Source organism: Physeter macrocephalus, chromosome 18 (assembly GCF_002837175.3).
Source record: "Physeter macrocephalus isolate SW-GA chromosome 18, ASM283717v5, whole genome shotgun sequence".
NCBI lineage: Eukaryota > Metazoa > Chordata > Mammalia > Artiodactyla > Physeteridae > Physeter > Physeter macrocephalus.
This window is the reverse complement of record NC_041231.1, coordinates 39207888-39226359: the sequence shown is the minus strand read 5'-3', so window position 1 is coordinate 39226359 and position 18472 is coordinate 39207888. Positions and strand designations below refer to the sequence as shown.

The following is an 18472-nucleotide window of genomic DNA, read 5'->3' as shown; positions in this document are numbered from 1 at the left end:
ATCTGCATGGTTTAGATGCCTGCCCACCTTGACCTCTGGTAGTGGTCTATCCTGTGATTCACCACCCATTGTCTGACTGTTGCTTATAATATTAGTTATCAGCAAAGTGAAAAGCATTATTCATGGTTTTCATGAGTACCTGCATGTTAAGAACTATAATGTATTAAACAGCATAAACTAAGTGGTTTGTCTTAACGAAATATTGGTAAATGAGGGAAATTATATAAGGAGCAAGATTTTATTAGAATACATGGGCACAAGTTGGTATTCTTGTTTTGACTTATTTTGTTAGCAGTTATTATTTTAATGCTTATTTTAAAGGTACCACGTCTGAGATAGCTATCACATTCATCATATCAAATAGTAGTTATTTGATTACATATTTGTCTCCTTTACTATTTTGTGCAATCTTTAAGAGGAGGACTGTGTCTTATTAATCTTTGCTTACTAAATAATACTTGAACTTCTGAGAGAGAGAGACAGAGAGGGAGAGAAAACCCAGGTGAGTCACTGATCCCTTCTGGTTCATATAAGCTTTAATTTTCAAACATATAACCAGCATATCTGCGGTAATCAGTTTAATAATCATCATATGTGTCCTGAAGTTTATATTTGGGGGTGTGTTCCCCTTTTAACCTGTTTCACTTGCTATGTAATCACCCTGCTTACTTCACCCTCCGCCCCCCAGTGAAAGCTTAATTAACATAATAGAAATAATCACAGATATGTATACATATGATGTATCAATATTCAAGGACTATGGCAGGTCACTGAAAGGGTTGTCTTTTTTTTCCCCCTAGGCCTAAGACTTTACAAAAGAACATTTTTCTTTTAAAAAAAAGCTATAAAATAATTTAATGACACAAACCTTTTTAAAAAATAGTGGTATAGAAAAGGACTAAGTTCTATTGTTAGGTGTGATTAGACTTGGCAGTGATAGAGCCATGGCTGTACTGGGGACCATCTGCATGGTGTTCAGTGCTATACACACTACTCCAAGCAGCTGGCATGGGCAAGCTGAGGCCTTGTGCTTTCTCATAATTTCTTTCCCTTCGTCCCATCACCATCCTCTGTGGACCATGGCCCCTGATCGTCTTGGCTCACTTTTCCTCCGGCATCTTTCTGAACTCATTTAGGATGAAGTTCAATGCTTACACGAATTAGTCCAGGCTCCTACCCCACACTGGCCCCAGCTCTGCTCAGTGGCCTTGTCTAACTGCCCAGACTGGTGAGCCCTCCATTCCCAAAACTGCACCTTGGCCTTTCACAGCTTTTCCCACTTAGGATATCTGCCTTCTTTCCTTGGAACCTGCCTAAATCCTAGGCACCTCTTAAAGTTAGTTTAGAATTCATCTCCAGTCTCTTCCTGGCCGCAGTATTGGAGAGTCATCACTCCATTTCTCTCTTAACACCTCCTGTTAACTGGACCCCTTGTTTGAAATCTGGCAAATAGCATCAGGGATAGTTATTTATTATTGCAAAATGTGACTACAAATTCCTAGAGGGCAGAGACTGCCATAAGTATTTTGCAGCTCTTTTCAGTGTCTGGCCATGTTCTTTGTATATAGTAGATGCTTAATAAACATTTGTTGACCAATTGGTTTCATGTTCCTTAAAATCAGATGTTCTTAGTTAATTTAATAATAGAGGTTTTATTTTTTCTTCTTGATGTATCATACAAAAGATGGGAAAAATCTATTTGGAATGTGTTGAGATATAAATAAACAATAATAAATTATTATAAGCCTTCCAAAATGTTGTTGCTACTCTGTGAGCTTTTCCTCCATTTGGTGTTTACTTTCTCAAGAATCAAGAAAAATCTTAATTAGCACTGTTTGTATGTTAGCTCTGGATTGACCTAGAATTATGCTAGGTACCATTAGTTATAATTCTTAGACTCCTGTGGTTGAGTGTTCACGCTACAACACACTTCTGAGGATCATTTTAATATACTTACTTTTATCTCAATAATATTTATTTAGTGTTTCTTGTCACAGTTATTGCAAATGACAGTAATTTAGCTAGTTAATCTGATACGTGTTGTGCTAAAAGTACATCAGATATCCTAGTTAAGGATCAAGTAAATAAGTAAGTCTTTAGAGGAGATTTAAATCTCTTCACAGACTTGCCCAGTGTCATAGTTGGTGGACAAGAACTTTCCCTCTGTTGGTGGTGATTGGCCATCACCAGGTTACGTTCTATGAAGACAGGTTGTACTCGCTAAGCTGGCAGATGTCAAGGAGTCATTTGTGCTTTGAGGAACATCAGACAACAATACATATTTAATTCCATCCTAATATACCAAAGACACTCTTTTTTGGTGACAGTTTTATTGAAATATAATTTACATACCATACAATTTACCCATATAAAGTGTAAATTCACTCTAAGTTTTAATGTATGTATATTTATATATTATATTTAGTACATATATTATGTACATTTAGTATATATATTAAATCTTAGTATATTTACAGTTGTACAGCCATCACCACAATTAAATTTAGAACATTTTCATTACCCCAGAAAGAAACCCAAAAACTTTGTGATTTGTTGGCGCATGTGGTAGCTGAGCCAAAGGTCTTTAGCTATTGTCCTTCAATCTTACCATTCTCCCCAGCCCTCCATCGGCTAATCTGCTTTCTGTTTCTTTGAGTTTCTGGTTTTTTGGACATTTCATATACATGAAATCATATAATGTGTGATCTTTTTGTGACTGACTCCTTTCACTTAGCATACTGTTTTCAGGTTCCATCCATGTTGTGGTGTATTAATGTACATCATTCCTTTTTATTGCTGACTTATATTCCATTGTATGGATATACCACATTTGTTTATCCATTCATCAGCTGTTGGACATTAGGGTTGTTTCCACTTTGGGGCCATTATGAAAAGCACAGTTATGAACATTTGTGTGTAAGTTTTTGTGTCAAAAACTTAGTTTTTCATTTTTCTTGAGTGTTTACCTAGGAGTGGAATTCTGGGTTGTATGTTAAGTCTGTGTTTAACCTTTTGAGGAACTGCCAGATTGTTTTCCAAAGTGGCTGTATCATTTTACATTACTGGAACACTTTTACTGTGAGAAAATGGATCACATTATAGATAAAAGGGTTCCTACATTTGCAGACTTGTGAGTACATTAATTCACATTTCTGAGTTTCTCCCATTGGTATTTTTTCTAACAACTTTATTGAGGCATAATTTACATCCAATACAATTCACCTCTTCTAAGTGTAGACTTCAGTGATTTTATTAGGTTTACCAAGTTGTGAGTGCATCACAATAATATGGCAACTGGGGGCTTCCCTGGTGGCGCAGTGGTTGAGAGTCCGCCTGCCGATGCGGGGGACACGGGTTCGTGCCCCGGTCCGGGAAGATCCCACATGCTGCGGAGCGGCTGGGCCCGTGAGCCATGGCCACTGAGCCTGCGCGTCGGGAGCCTGTGCTCCGCAGCGGGAGAGGCCACAGCGGTGAAGGGCCCGCGTACCGCAAAAAATAAAAAGATAAAAAAATAAAATAGGGCAATCGATGTACAATTGATTGTACATTTTCATCACTCCGATAACATCCCTCCTCCCCTTCCCATTTATTTGACTTATCCTTACTCATTTAATTTTGTGATTTGTTGGCGCATGTGGTAGCTGAGCCAAAGGGCTGAGTAAACTTTGTGGCTAACAAACATAAAGTTGAGAAATATTTATCAACTTAATTTTCTTTTAAGTTTGAGTAGGTTCACAAACTCATACTACAATTTTGTAATCCAGATAGCCCTGAGAATTGAAACTTTTTTCATAACTCATTTGGTAGAAACTTGATCTGAATTGACAGGTGGATATGTATAATATTTATTTGTTCTACTTAATGTGAATAATCATATATCTTACTACAGAAATATTAATATTTGACTATGGGGTGCTGCCTCAGCCCTCACTGGGGCTGATTTGTAACAAATATGTGATACACATGTATCATTTTACCTTTGTAAAATCATTTTACCTTTCTAAAATCCAAATAATCCTGAACTAGAGTAGCATACCTGGCGCCAAAGTTTTCAGGTATGATCTTGTGGACCTGTGTTTGGTTTTAGCAGTCAGCACCTCGGGGCCTTTGCACTTGCTGTTCTTCTTCCTGGGAAGCTCTTCCTCCAGATAGCCTCTGGGCTCCTTCTTTTTATTCAGGTACATGTTGATTTTGCAGGAATCTCTTTCCTGACCATCACAAATGTTTGTGCCCCTGTCACTTTCTACCATGTCACCTTGCTTTGTAATGTTCATGGCACTCATTCTGATGTGATATAATGCATTTGTTCCTTTGCTTGCTGTCTTTGTCTCTTCCAGCATAAGCCCATGAAGGCTAGGTTCCTGGCTGTTGTTTCACCATGGAGATGCTCAGGAGGCACTGAGCAGTGCAGTGTGAAGACCATGCCTCCTGGCTGTGGCAGCCTGTCCTTGCTCAGTGTCCTGCTGCTACTGAGCTGATCCTGCTCGGTTCCCCATGGGGATCGAGTGGAACTTGACCTAAAGGACACTTCTGAGCAGCTGCTATCAGACCACATAAGGCTGTTGCCTTTCCCAGCACAGAGAAAACTGGATGTTTGGTCTTGACTCTTGTGCTAACCCCTTGTCACCATGGAGACAAGTTCTTTGAAAGGTCTCCAGGCCTGAAAGGGAGGATAGCTCAACTGTGAGAGATATTAGGTAGTCGTCAGCCTCCAGATTGTTGGTTTTTTTTTTTTTTTTCTTCAATGATAGATTTGCATCCATGTTTTGGGGACATGAAGAAAGCTGTGACCAGAACATCAGTCTGCTTTTCTCTCACCAGATAAATAGGTGGTAGGCACGGTTTCTGATATAATGCAAAAGATACAAGGGTGTATCATTTCCTCCAATCTAGGTCTTATGCCCCTCTCTTTATACCTGGTTTGGAAGCCTAATACTCATGATAGTCAGGATCTAATCAAGACATCATTTCGTCAGGTTATTTGCTTGTTAGACTTAAGTCTTTGCTTAAGGACCAGTTGAGGCAGCTGCTAGTGACCACGGTTCCAAGGGCCTATGTCACACCAGAGGGCATCCACGTTGGCATCGATGGTCCGAGTCTTTATAGCAGTTTAGCCAACTGGGAGCGTCATGAGTTTCATTCTTAACCCCATAACTCATTCTCTGGTCACTTTGGGGTGGTCCCTTCACCCCTCTAAGACTGTTTTTCATCTGTGTGGTGAGAATGTGATACCTCCCTAGGGGCTTATTGTAGAGCTTAAATGGGCAAACATTTGTAAAGTGTCGGCACAAAGAAGGGCCTTGATTGTGTTCATTTCCATTTTCTATGTCTTCCTTGGACTCTTAATTTGCTCAAAATAATTTAGCTCCTTTAGAATGTTAAAGGGAATTTAAAACCCACCAAAGTCCAAATGTATTTTATGAATTTACTGAAACTGCATAGACTTGCTGAGATTCAACTGCTTTGATTCACAAAGTAGACATTTTATATGGTTGAACTTACTACTTCTCTGTGTGTCTATTTTACAGTACAATAAGGGGCTGGGTATTTGGAGAAAGGCAAACATAGAGTGTCAGTGTGTTGTCCATTTTGTTTGGTCCTGTAAGAGCATTGGAAAATTACAAGAGTCCAGACTGCAGGGCATGGCCGATGAGGAGGGAGCATTTGTGAGCAAAGCATGATGAATGTCAAAAGCAAGCCTGGTATACAAATGAATTGCATAGACATTTGAGAGAATTTAAGTTTTTGGTCTTAGTTTACTTTTATGTAAAATGGATTTAGTCTTTCATTAGTTCTGTCTTTTCTTCATTAAAAAAAATCCTCCAATCTTTTACCACTAGCATATGTTCATATATCTGCTTACTTGATTGTCATTTTGAAATAAAGTTATAATTAAAGGTTGACAGAGCAGAAAGAGAGTTGAAGCAGAGAGAATAAAGTATATGAATAACTTTCCAAAAATTCAAACCTTCTGTGTAATTTCAGTTCATAACGTGGGCATTAAAAAAGGGAGAACCAGCTTATCCTTTAAGCTGGCTTCTCATCCTTGGAAATTTAAAAATGGTAAGTCTAGTTCCAAAGGGTGAAAATGTCATTCCTTGAATGCAAAAGGAACATATATAAAGTAGAAGGAAAAATAACAAAAAATGAGTTGAAGGCACACACACTTCATTCAGAACCAGCCCCTTGGTTGACTCAGCTCCCCATGGACTTAAAAGCTCATATATACACAGCATCCTGCCCCCAGGGTTGGTCCCCTTGCTGCACAGTGTCTTAAGTTGAAGCAGTCATTTTCTTGAAAGTATTGGGCAGGGTTGAGAGTGCTGGCTTCAGGATCTTATTTCTATTGCTGGAGGAGGGCCTTTTCTGAGCACTCTGAAGCAAGGGACTTGCATAAAATGTTTGGGGACCAAGATCATGGGAAGAGTCTTATTTTTCATCATTCATTCTTGATTTCATTTGAAATCAGCTTCACACATATGTATAAGCGGTTAACTTTACCTTAGAGGAGTAAAAGCCAGCTTGGTCTGATATCCCCGGGTTCTTCAAAAGTCAGGAGGGACCCAGGCCATTTTCATTTTTCAAGGCTCCCAGTCTGTTATGAAATGAAGAAATGACAAAACATAGTTGAAAATTGTGTTATATTTTAAATATTTACATTTAACACATTACTGTTTGTTTGTTTGTTTGTTTTAACAAAGAGTGCTTATACAATGTAACTGAGCTCTCCCCAAGAAGTAAAGGATACAGTAAAGAAAAATTATAATGCACCATAGGCTGTATGGTCCAGGAAAGAGATGCAACTTAAAAGAACTTCTCCTTCCAGTGCTATGGTTCTCTGTGACTGTACGTGTGATCTTTTTAGGAGATTAGGGTAGAAAGTCTAAGTTTAAGGCTCTTTGAATTGGAGGCCTGGGCCCAATGGCTTTCTGGTCCCTGGGAAGTATCCCAAAGCTACCCTGAACTGAGTCTGCAGGGAGCTTCCCATGGCAGTTCTTATTACTGCTCACATACTGTGAGCATGTTTTCATCTTAAAACCTTCCTTCACTTTGCATTCCCTTCCTGCTATGCCCTAAACCTCTCCCTCCCTCCCTCCCTCCCTCCCTCCTCCCTTCTTTCCTTCCAACCTAGATATAGTAATCTAATCTATTTTTTCAACACTGCTACCAGATTAATTGAAAGATGACTTAAATTTCAGAACTGATTATTTTGCTTTTATGCCCAATTAGACCTCTTCAGCTCCTTACCCCCACTGCAGTGCACAGAGCATAGTATTCCTTGGCCTTGCTCATTTGGACCCTACTTGCCTGCCTCTTTGCACCCTTCTCCCCACACCACTGACCTTCCCCATTCCAAACTACCTACAGCTTTGCAGACACATGAGGCGTCTTCCTTGGAGTCTTTGCTGCTCCTTCTCCCATCATTTTTCTTGGCCGCTTGGCTGACTTCCACTCATCCTTTAACTTAGACTACTGTCACACCATTTATGAAACCTTCCCCACACATAACTCTGCCAGGGAAGGGTGCCGCATTCCCTGGCGGAGTTATCTGCTCCCTGCTTTGAGTTGTCATAACACCTTAAACCTCTCTGCTTTTGGTTTCACCGTGTGTAAAGTTGGGAGACTATATGTGCTTTCCTTTATAGGATGGTTGTGAGGATTAGCTGGATTAATTGATTAAAGCACTTAGAACAGTTTGGCACTGGGATAGGAAGTGTGAAACTAAATAATTTGCTGTTACCACCTTGTGGGACCTCCTGTAATAGCCCGCACTACACTGTCTATTTACTTGCTTCTCCTCCCAGCTGAACTATGAACGTGTTGGTCATCTTCATGGCCCAAGCCTCTAGCACAATTCTTCTCATATACTTAATTATCATCAGCATTGTCTTGTCATCATCATCAACAATAATAAGAGCTAACATTAATGGACATTCACTGTGTACCAAGAACTTTTGCCCAGAGTACTCTCATGAAGGAGCTGGAGCCAGGATTCAAAGTCAGATTGTCTGACCCCAGAGCCTGCTCTTGGACCAACCAACATGATATGTTCCCTTCCAAACTGAAGTTGCCTGGTAAACATCTGGATGGATGGATACAAGGAGAGAATAGCAGTGGAATTGAAATAGCTTTCCCCCTGCATCATATTTACATAAAAATCCATCTTGAGTAGGTAATAATCTGACTAGACATGGAAATTGTTATATATCTATTTTCTTTTCTTCTTTTTAAAATTTATTTATTTTAGTTATTTATTTTTGGCTGCATTGGGTCTTCATTGCTGCCTGCAGGCTTTCTCTGGTTATGGCGGGGGGAGGGCTACTCTTCGTGTTGGTGTGCGGGCTTCTCATTGCAGTGGCTTCTCTTGTTGAAGAGCACAGGCTCTAAGTGTGCGGGCTTCAGTAGTTGTGGCATGCAGGCTCAGTAGTTGTGGCTTGCGGGCTCCAGAGCGCAGACTCACTAGTTGTGGTGCATGGGCGTAGTTGCTCTGCAGCATGTGGGATCTTCCCGGACCGGGGATCAAACCTGTGTCCCCTGCATTGGCAGGTGGATTCTTAACCACTGCGCCACCGGGGAAGCCCTATCTCTCTATTTTCAAGGAGAAAGAGAATTTTCCTTCCCTGGCTACGGTTGGGGCCCAGGGGCTGGGAGCTGCCACACTCGCTGTCCAGTTCCATGTCTCACAGGTACCATCCATCAAAAGAGCTTGCTTTGGCAAACATCTTAATTTCTGTATTTGTGCCATTCTGAGGACATCGGTCAAACCTTTGATAAAGGTGCTTTTGCCTCATTCCATTTTCAGCCTGACTGATCACAGATTTTGCTGCTGAAGCTAAAAAAGAGAGTGGTGGATTCTGAAAGCCAGTCCTTAAGGAGCAGGTGCACAGCCCTGTGTTTGAGAACACAAGGTTTGGAGTCCTTTCGTTGGCAGCAGAATTACTCTCACATAACCTCCATGTAACCGTGAACTTGAGGATTTGTTCCAAGTTCTCCCCACATGCGAGCCAACTGTGGGTGGCACAGACTCTGTGGTCTTTTCCTGTTCCAGTCAAGCTGTGTTATGCCTGAAAAACTTGTCTCCTCCCCTGCCCCTTCATCATGATATCTTAACATTTGTGTGGAATCCTTCAGGAAGTGTTTTGTGTGTACATGCTCATCAAATTCACACATGGAGATACAGACTAAAGATCGGATAAGAAAACCAAGACTCAGAGAAATAAAGATTTTCCCAGAGTCAAGTAGCTACTGAGTAGGAAGATCTGGATTCAAACCCTTGTTCCTGGGCTCTGAGACTGTTCTGATTCTACTGGGCCATAATGTTTAAAAGACCAAAAGCTTCTTGAGAGCCAAGACTAAGTCATCTCCTCCTTAGTGTCCCACTCAGTTCTTGTTGCTGTTCTGATTACTGAATGGGTTCTCAACAAATACTTGTTAAACTAAATTGAACAGAATTGATGGAAACTTGTTGCTACAACCAGGATTGGAAACTCTCTGTAGGGTAGACATCCTCTCCAGTACTATCACCTTCTTAACTTGGCTGCACCTTATCTTTCTTCTTCTTTTTAAAAAATATTTATTTATTTATTTTGCTGTGCTGGGTCTTAGTTGCGGCACGCAGGATCTTTGTTGCAGCATGTGGGATCATTAGTTGCGGCATGCGGAGTCTTTAGTTGCGGCGTGTGGGATCTTTAATTGGGACACGTGAGATCTTTAGTTGGTGGCATGCAAACTCTTAGTTGCGGCAGGCATGTGTGATCTAGTTCCCTGACCAGGGATCGAACCCGGGCCCCCTGCATTGGGAGCGCAGAGTCTTAGCCACTGGACCACCAGGGAAGTCCCCTTATCTTTCTTATTTTAGGCAGATGTTTACATCTTCCTTAGCTAGTTGGACAGTACCTTCAATGCTCTGCCATTGTGGGTTGCAGTCAAGACCTCTGAGTCAGCTCTGGAAAGATGTAATTAAGGGCTGGAACAGAATTTAATTCACCACTGTCAGAGCCCTCAGTGATAGGTGACTTCCACTGTGGAAAACAAATGTTCATCCTCAAACTGACATAATGTCATAGTTCTTTTCATCTCGGACTTGTCCTCTCAAGAAGTTAATGGGAGTACCATTGCCCACAAAGAAAAGTGTTCAGTTATCTTGGAACTGAAGTGTTCGGAGGGGACTTTACAGGTTTTATGGTTAAATAGCCTTGATTTTGGTAATTCAACTCTAAACCACTCCCGGGAGGATTACATAAGCAGAAGACCATGTTTTAAAATGCTGGATCATTTGGAAAAATGTAATTGGGCTGAAAAATAAGGTTGTCTTTTCTTCCTGTCTCCTCCCCAGCTGCCTTGGCCCTTGGGTAGCCTTTTGAGCAAAGTTTGGCTGTTTCCATCTTCAATAGCTTTGCAAATGTTACATTTTGGCAAATGTAGCCTTAGATGTAGAATGAGATGACTTTGGTTTGGAAATTGGCCACTCATGTTGATAATAGCTATTAATTTAATCAGCCTCAAATTGATAACAGGTTATCTCCTGTGGAAACTAATTTTTTATTGATTGTGATCAAGTCTTCTGATGTAAACTCTAGGCTTATTTTGTCTGTAAAAGGCTGGTGTAGTCTTATGCAATCTGAAAGAGACAGGAAGATGGAGGTAGAGGAAGGGAAGAGAACTCTCCCCACATACACAAGATGTGTTTGTTCTATTGTTCCGTTACCTGTTTTCTCTGGAAACGTTATAGATTAGCTTTTATAATCCACTTTGAAATGTTTGCTGTTTTTAAAGCAGAAGCAATCTTTGCAGCTTTCAAGCAGAAGGTCATTTTATACAAAATGTTCATTCATGTGCAACAAAGCTTATTTCTTCTACAGGATCGAAGAAATAATGAAGCCTCCTTAAAAGTTGTTTTTCTCTAAAGAAATGATCCTCTTGATAGTTGGTGATTTATATGTGCCTTTCCTATTGGAATTGAAAAGCAAAAACATTTGTATCAATAAGGATTACTGAATATTATTAAGCTCTCAGATATTACTGTAACTGCAGTTTCAGCGTTTCAGAGTGTAGGGAAAGATGTCTTGGATTTCTTCTTGTCTAGTTGATTCTATCTCTCCAGGTTATTCCTTTGCCCTGGTTTATTGCCTGATGGTCATCCAGCCATTGATGCGGTCTCTGTGTAGGTCTCTGAGATACAGCTGTTTCTAGAACAAAGTCCTGGGAAGTTTTCTTGCCTCCAAAACTTTGTTTACAATGTTTTCTTGGGCTGGAACACTGTTTTAGCAATGTCCCGTTTTCCTTTAGGGCTCAGCTTAAATGTGTCTTTTTCTGGGAAGCTTCGTGGCCTATTTTTACCATAATTTATCACTTAGCCCTTTATATTGAAATAGCTATTTTCCTGTGCATGTCCTCCATCCTTCTGTAGACCACCTCATGATGTGCGGTGGCTCATTGGTGATACAAGTCCTTCAATTACTCTAGCTACAAAAGCATCAAAGATTAATCTACACTGTTAGGGAGTGATAAAAACTCTATCCAGATTACAGAAGGGAAGGGATTAAAACACCAGATGGAATGAAAATGTAAATTTAAATATCTTACATTTTCCCCCCAGTGTAATGCTTCTTAAACTGTTAGTTTCTGACTGTTCATACAAGAAAGGAGTGTTTGAAATTAGTCCTGGGACAAATGTCATTTTGTCCATATTTCTGGACACATCTTTTGATGCAGTGATGGCATTTAAGGAGAAAAGAGATTTTTCATTTTTATTTCTAGGATCAGTTGAGTTTGAAATCCGTGACTGTAGAGAGGACCTGGGTTTCCTCTGTCCTTACCTCTTCAGATGGTCAGCATGTCAGTTTCAAGTCCTGCCCTGTAACACGGTGCTAGGATAGTATTCATCCAATATACACACTGACTGGCGAAAGGTGTAACTGTTACTCCATCAGACTCTAGTCATTAAAACAAAAGCCACTAACCCTTGTGTAAGGAAAAGATGAACCATGCCACACTGGGTGTGTTTGTGACAGTAATTATTACTTCTACTTGATCGCTCCATTTGGCTGCTTTTCTACGTGTTAGCTCTTACTGATTTGAAGGAAGACTCACATGATCTCTCATTCTGGTATTAATGACAATTTGATAACTAGCTCTAATTTAATCATTGATGCAGCCCAAATCCACGTTAATGATTACACATTTTCCTTAGAATCCCTTCAGTTGAATTTAAGCATTATTTGAGAAAGAGTACTCTTTTGAGTAAAAAATGGCAATAAAAGCCTGGTATGAGTATTAAATGTGTTCCAGCAAAACATAAAATGAAAATCACTGAATATATTAAGAGCTTTGAAATCTTTGTTAAATTCCAGCGTCCCATGATCACAAAATTTACAAGCAAAAGCTTTTTAGCTTTAACATGAGAAATAAAAATAACTTTTATTCTTTGCTTTTCATATGGTTTTTATATTTCTGTTTTTTTTTAAAATTTATTTATTTTATTTTATTTTTTATTTTTGGCTGTGTTGGGTCTCCGTTGCTGTGCGCGGGCTTTCTCTAGTTGCGGTGAGCCGGGGCTTCTCTTTGTTGCGGTGTGCGGGCTTCTCATTGTCGTGGCTTCTCTTGTTGCAGAGCACGGGCTCTAGGCGCGCAGGCTTCAGTAGTTGTGGCATGTGGGCTCAGTAGGTCTCTGTGTAGGTCTCTGAGATACAGCTGTTTCTAGAACAAAGTCCTGGGAAGTTTTCTTGCCTCCAAAACTTTGTTTACAATGTTTTCTTGGGCTGGAACACTGTTTTAGCAATGTCCCGTTTTCCTTTAGGGCTCAGCTTAAATGTGTCTTTTTCTGGGAAGCTTCGTGGCCTATTTTTACCATAATTTATCACTTAGCCCTTTATATTGAAATAGCTATTTTCCTGTGCATGTCCTCCATCCTTCTGTAGACCACCTCATGATGTGCGGTGGCTCATTGGTGATACAAGTCCTTCAATTACTCTAGCTACAAAAGCATCAAAGATTAATCTACACTGTTAGGGAGTGATAAAAACTCTATCCAGATTACAGAAGGGAAGGGATTAAAACACCAGATGGAATGAAAATGTAAATTTAAATATCTTACATTTTCCCCCCAGTGTAATGCTTCTTAAACTGTTAGTTTCTGACTGTTCATACAAGAAAGGAGTGTTTGAAATTAGTCCTGGGACAAATGTCATTTTGTCCATATTTCTGGACACATCTTTTGATGCAGTGATGGCATTTAAGGAGAAAAGAGATTTTTCATTTTTATTTCTAGGATCAGTTGAGTTTGAAATCCGTGACTGTAGAGAGGACCTGGGTTTCCTCTGTCCTTACCTCTTCAGATGGTCAGCATGTCAGTTTCAAGTCCTGCCCTGTAACACGGTGCTAGGATAGTATTCATCCAATATACACACTGACTGGCGAAAGGTGTAACTGTTACTCCATCAGACTCTAGTCATTAAAACAAAAGCCACTAACCCTTGTGTAAGGAAAAGATGAACCATGCCACACTGGGTGTGTTTGTGACAGTAATTATTACTTCTACTTGATCGCTCCATTTGGCTGCTTTTCTACGTGTTAGCTCTTACTGATTTGAAGGAAGACTCACATGATCTCTCATTCTGGTATTAATGACAATTTGATAACTAGCTCTAATTTAATCATTGATGCAGCCCAAATCCACGTTAATGATTACACATTTTCCTTAGAATCCCTTCAGTTGAATTTAAGCATTATTTGAGAAAGAGTACTCTTTTGAGTAAAAAATGGCAATAAAAGCCTGGTATGAGTATTAAATGTGTTCCAGCAAAACATAAAATGAAAATCACTGAATATATTAAGAGCTTTGAAATCTTTGTTAAATTCCAGCGTCCCATGATCACAAAATTTACAAGCAAAAGCTTTTTAGCTTTAACATGAGAAATAAAAATAACTTTTATTCTTTGCTTTTCATATGGTTTTTATATTTCTGTTTTTTTTTAAAATTTATTTATTTTATTTTATTTTTTATTTTTGGCTGTGTTGGGTCTCCGTTGCTGTGCGCGGGCTTTCTCTAGTTGCGGTGAGCCGGGGCTTCTCTTTGTTGCGGTGTGCGGGCTTCTCATTGTCGTGGCTTCTCTTGTTGCAGAGCACGGGCTCTAGGCGCGCAGGCTTCAGTAGTTGTGGCATGTGGGCTCAGTAGTTGTGGCTTGCGGGCTCTAGAGCTCAGGCTCAGCAGTTGTGGCGCACGGGCTTAGTTGCTCCGCGGCATGTGGGATCTTCCCGGGCCAGGGCTCGAACGCATGTCCCTTGCATTGGCAGGCGGATTCTTAACCACTGTGCCACCATGGAAGCCCCTATATTTCTGTTTTAAGGATTTTTGGCCATAGTTGCCCCTGCTCCAATTTTAGGGATTTTTATTAAAATTTTTTTCACTTGTACACAATTTGTTCATCTAATAGAATCAGTAGGAGTCCAGTAATAAGTTACTCTGGTTGTGGAACCGTATTTTCCATTACTCTTCCCACTTTTCATCACACATTTCTTTCTCTCTTTTCTCCTGTTAAGCCAAAATGATCAGGAACCAAAAAATGAAATACATGTAGAACAAAAAATCATTTTCTTCTTCTGATCCAATTTTTACTTTGACTTGGTGTCCTATTTTCTCCCTTCTGGAGCATGACAGAGATTTAAGTGTTTCAGGGGAGGATGGGAGACTGTGCCTTCTGTATTGTTGCATGGATGTACCTGGGGTCATTGTAACAAGAAATAAGATATGATTTTAAATGAAATGTTTTAATATCCCCACTATTACCCACAGCTATAAATACTATCCATGGTCCATGGCTTCTAGCATTTCTTATATATAAAGATAGCTTTTGTTTGTATTTATTCCACTAAAAAGGAAGAGTTATTTAGAAATCTTAAAAGTCAATGTAATGTGTATCAATAGATGAATTACAACTTTTTACCTTGTAGGTGCTTTGTTCCAAGGCCAGGATGTATATTCCGCTATATTGTTATCACTTTTACTGAGTAAGGAAAAGTTTGGTCATTAAGGGGGAAGGAATATCTGTGGACAAAACTGCTGCTTTCCCTGACCTCAAAGCTGAGTTTTGAATATTAGTCTTCAAAGCCGTTTTTACTTCCAGTGTTGTCTTAATTAAAAGCCACATTCACAGTTCTGTAATCCAATCTGAAGATCCAAAAGGGGAATTCATACAAGAGAAAATTAACTTACTATTATTAAAAGAACACTGCCTCTCTAATGGATATAATAGAGTAACAGTTCTCCTCAGGCTCAGTGGCAGTTCCTTATATAATAACTAAAATATTAGCACATTTAAATTGATTTTTCATGCCTGCAAATAATGATCAAACTTATTTTAAAAACATACTTAATTTGACTTAGATGATAAGGATATTTGCTCAGAAAGAGACATTCTGGGCTGTTATTTTCTACTGGCAAGCATCAGAGCTGGAAGTTGAGTGGTTTTGATTTTGTTAATGATGATTCAATTTATTTTCATTTTATTAACAATAGGAACTCTGTCCCCATGACTACTCTGTTTTAGGTAAATTTATGGCATATGATTTCCTTATTAAATAACATGTAATTCATTTATCTTTATAAGAGTGTTTCAAGAAGATCGACTATGCTTTGTTCTTTCCAAAAGGTACCTAGTTCTTGATGTTCTGTTTGTCATCATTGTGCATAGCAGCTGAGCCTGTTCTTGGTGTGTGTATGTGTGGGGTTCCCCCTGAATTCTCCCATAAAATGTAGGCCTGTCTCCTGCTGGCCTCAAGAGAGCAGATTGGGATAACCCCATGGCAAGAAGGGTATGTCCTTTCAAAGCGTCCTGTTCCAAAGTACTTCTGTGCTTCACATGAGGCAGTATTATGTGTGGCTGCCAGTTGACTATCTTTTTATGAATCATATCTCCTAAAGCTCTGTAGTGAGCATGATGGGAAAATATATTTATGGAAACAACAAATATGTGAGATAAATTAAGTTAAAAAAAGGCATGTAGCAAATTTAACTAGAAAATGAACGTAAAAACTGGCCAGCAGGATTAAAATTCTCATGGGCTCACAGCTCCACACAAAGAACAGTGTTCTGGCTGATGTCAGTGGTTTGTACAATATTACAGAATTGTTTCCAATGTGTTATCTTCTTGTGCCCCATGGCTTGTATTGCAATATTTGTAGTTGAAATACATTTCATGTTATATTACACACAAATTTGTTATTGGCATGTATGTGTGATATACATATACATACATATAAATGTAAATAAAACGTTATATATGAAATGAATTTCATGCTATGTTCTTTCATGGTAACTTCAACTTGCTTATTATTTCTGTCTTGTTCTCGTATTTGTTGGTCCTATACAGCTTTATTTTTCTTTGTTTTGCATTTCTAATTTTTCACTTTTTTCAATATTATCTGTCTTGATAATTGAGAAATTTTATTTTGTTCTTGTCTTTCAGTCATTTGTCCATTTAATCGACATTTCTTCTCTGGGTTCTCAGAGTTCTTAGACACCACGAGAAAACAACTTCTATGAGTTTAAGTAAATACAGTCATAATGAATGGGTTTTTGTGATATGTAAGTGTTCAGAGATGCATAATATTTGTTACACATACTCTGTAAAGCTCAATATGTAAATGTAATTTAGAATGTATATGCATGATACATGCATATACCTTCTAAATCTGTTACAATGATTAAGAAAATAAGCTTTCACATAGATTTCTTAAATCACTGTCAGTCATTTATTTTTCAGGGTCCACATTGATACATTTGCAAATTGTGTCAAGTAATCACAGGACACTTACAAGCTTCATTGACTAGGATGGTTCCAAGAAGACCACAACCCATTGAAAGTTTGGGGCCAGTGTGTCCAGTCTACACAGATAGTGTCTCTCCTTTTGCTTTTTCCTCTGTTTCCCATCCTTTGTTTTATGCCTCTCTTCTATAAAGTATTTTATGTCTTATAGTGGAAATACATATCTATATATACAGATTTTAAAGAGATAAATGAGATTTAGGAAACCTTGGAGGGTTGATTGTGCTCATAAATCAAGGGGGTCTGGGGTGAGTGCTATTTGTAGTCAGTGGCTCTCAAACTTCAGCAGCTTCTGAATAACCCAGAGAGCTTGTTAAAACAGATTGCTTGGCTCAGCCCCAGAGCTTCTGATTCTGTAGGACTGGGATGGGGCTTGAAAATGTGAGTTTCTAACAGGTTCTCAGGTGAAACTGATGCTGTTGGTGGGGGACTGTACTTTGAGAACCACTGATCTGGGATTGCCTTTTCATGTGTTTGGGATGAGGAAACCGAGAAATCAGAGAGAGGAAGGGCCTGCCCAAATTTTGCAATGGTAGGGAGTTGCATCTTCACTAGAATTAGAACTGGATCTTCTGGCTCTGGCCCTGTAATGTTCTCCTGGGGTCTGTTCTTTGATTGACAAGAGAAGGCTAAGCCACTTTCTGACTATCTGAAGAGAATGTGGGAAACCAGGTTGGCCACCTCTCCTAGATTCCAATCTGTGGGCAACGCTGGTGGAGAGAGAGGGCTTTAGTGCTCGTACTGGTGCCTAACTTACCCAAATAAATTTTACTCTCTTTATTTCCATGTCCAATTAAATATTACAATTATTCATGGAACATTTGTCTGTTGATTTGTGATCATTTAGAAATTAATACTAATGTCATCATTTTTGAAACAGGGTCTGTTAAACTCAGTTCTATAATGTGTCAAGAAAAAGCAAGCTAAAGACAGCATAGGCTACAAGAATAACTGTGGAAAAAATAGAAATGGTTGAATTTTTTACTTGAATCTAAGGTTTTGCTTTTAGTTCAATAAAATTTCAGTGAAATATTATTTCACTAAACGAGTTTTCTGCAATATCCTGTAGCATACATTTTCATGGTGGGAAATAACTTATTGTTGGAAAGTTCAAATTAAAGAATAAATGATTTGATAGTTGACTCATTGAGGTTAAATGGAATTTTATGAAATTATTTTCATAATATGAATTGGTTGAATTTACTTAGCTAAGAAGAATAACAAGAGTTGTGTACTTACAGTTGCATATTGATTTAATTTTAGTGATTTTCTTATTGGGATGCAGATTGTCAAGGTGGCATTGAGGTACCATTAAATTCAAATAACTGTCATCTGATAATTATGTACCAGAGCTGCGTGCAGAAAGAATTGACCTTAAATAATTGAGGGAATTAAGTACTATTTCTAAACCATTGGGGAAGAAAGCCCACTTAGAGTTAAACTCGATTCAATTCAATAAATCTTGACTAAGGGCCTTCTATGCTTAAGGAATGCACTTTTCTAGGTAGGTTTTGGAGTCCATATCTGGCCTCAAGGGCCAGTGTCTTTGAATTTTTATGAAAGTGGATGCAGAACATACGTGTATGTATATATACATATGATTGGATGATGAAAGCAAAAACTAGATTTTGACACTGATGTTATTT

The 18472-nt window shown here is 39.0% G+C and overlaps 1 protein-coding gene across 1 annotated transcript in view; it reads left to right on the top strand.

Moving 5' to 3' along the window:
* The window catches only part of CACNA2D3 (calcium voltage-gated channel auxiliary subunit alpha2delta 3), a 798772-nt gene that overhangs the window by 217055 nt on the left and 563245 nt on the right, over positions 1-18472 (top strand). The window lies entirely within an intron of this gene.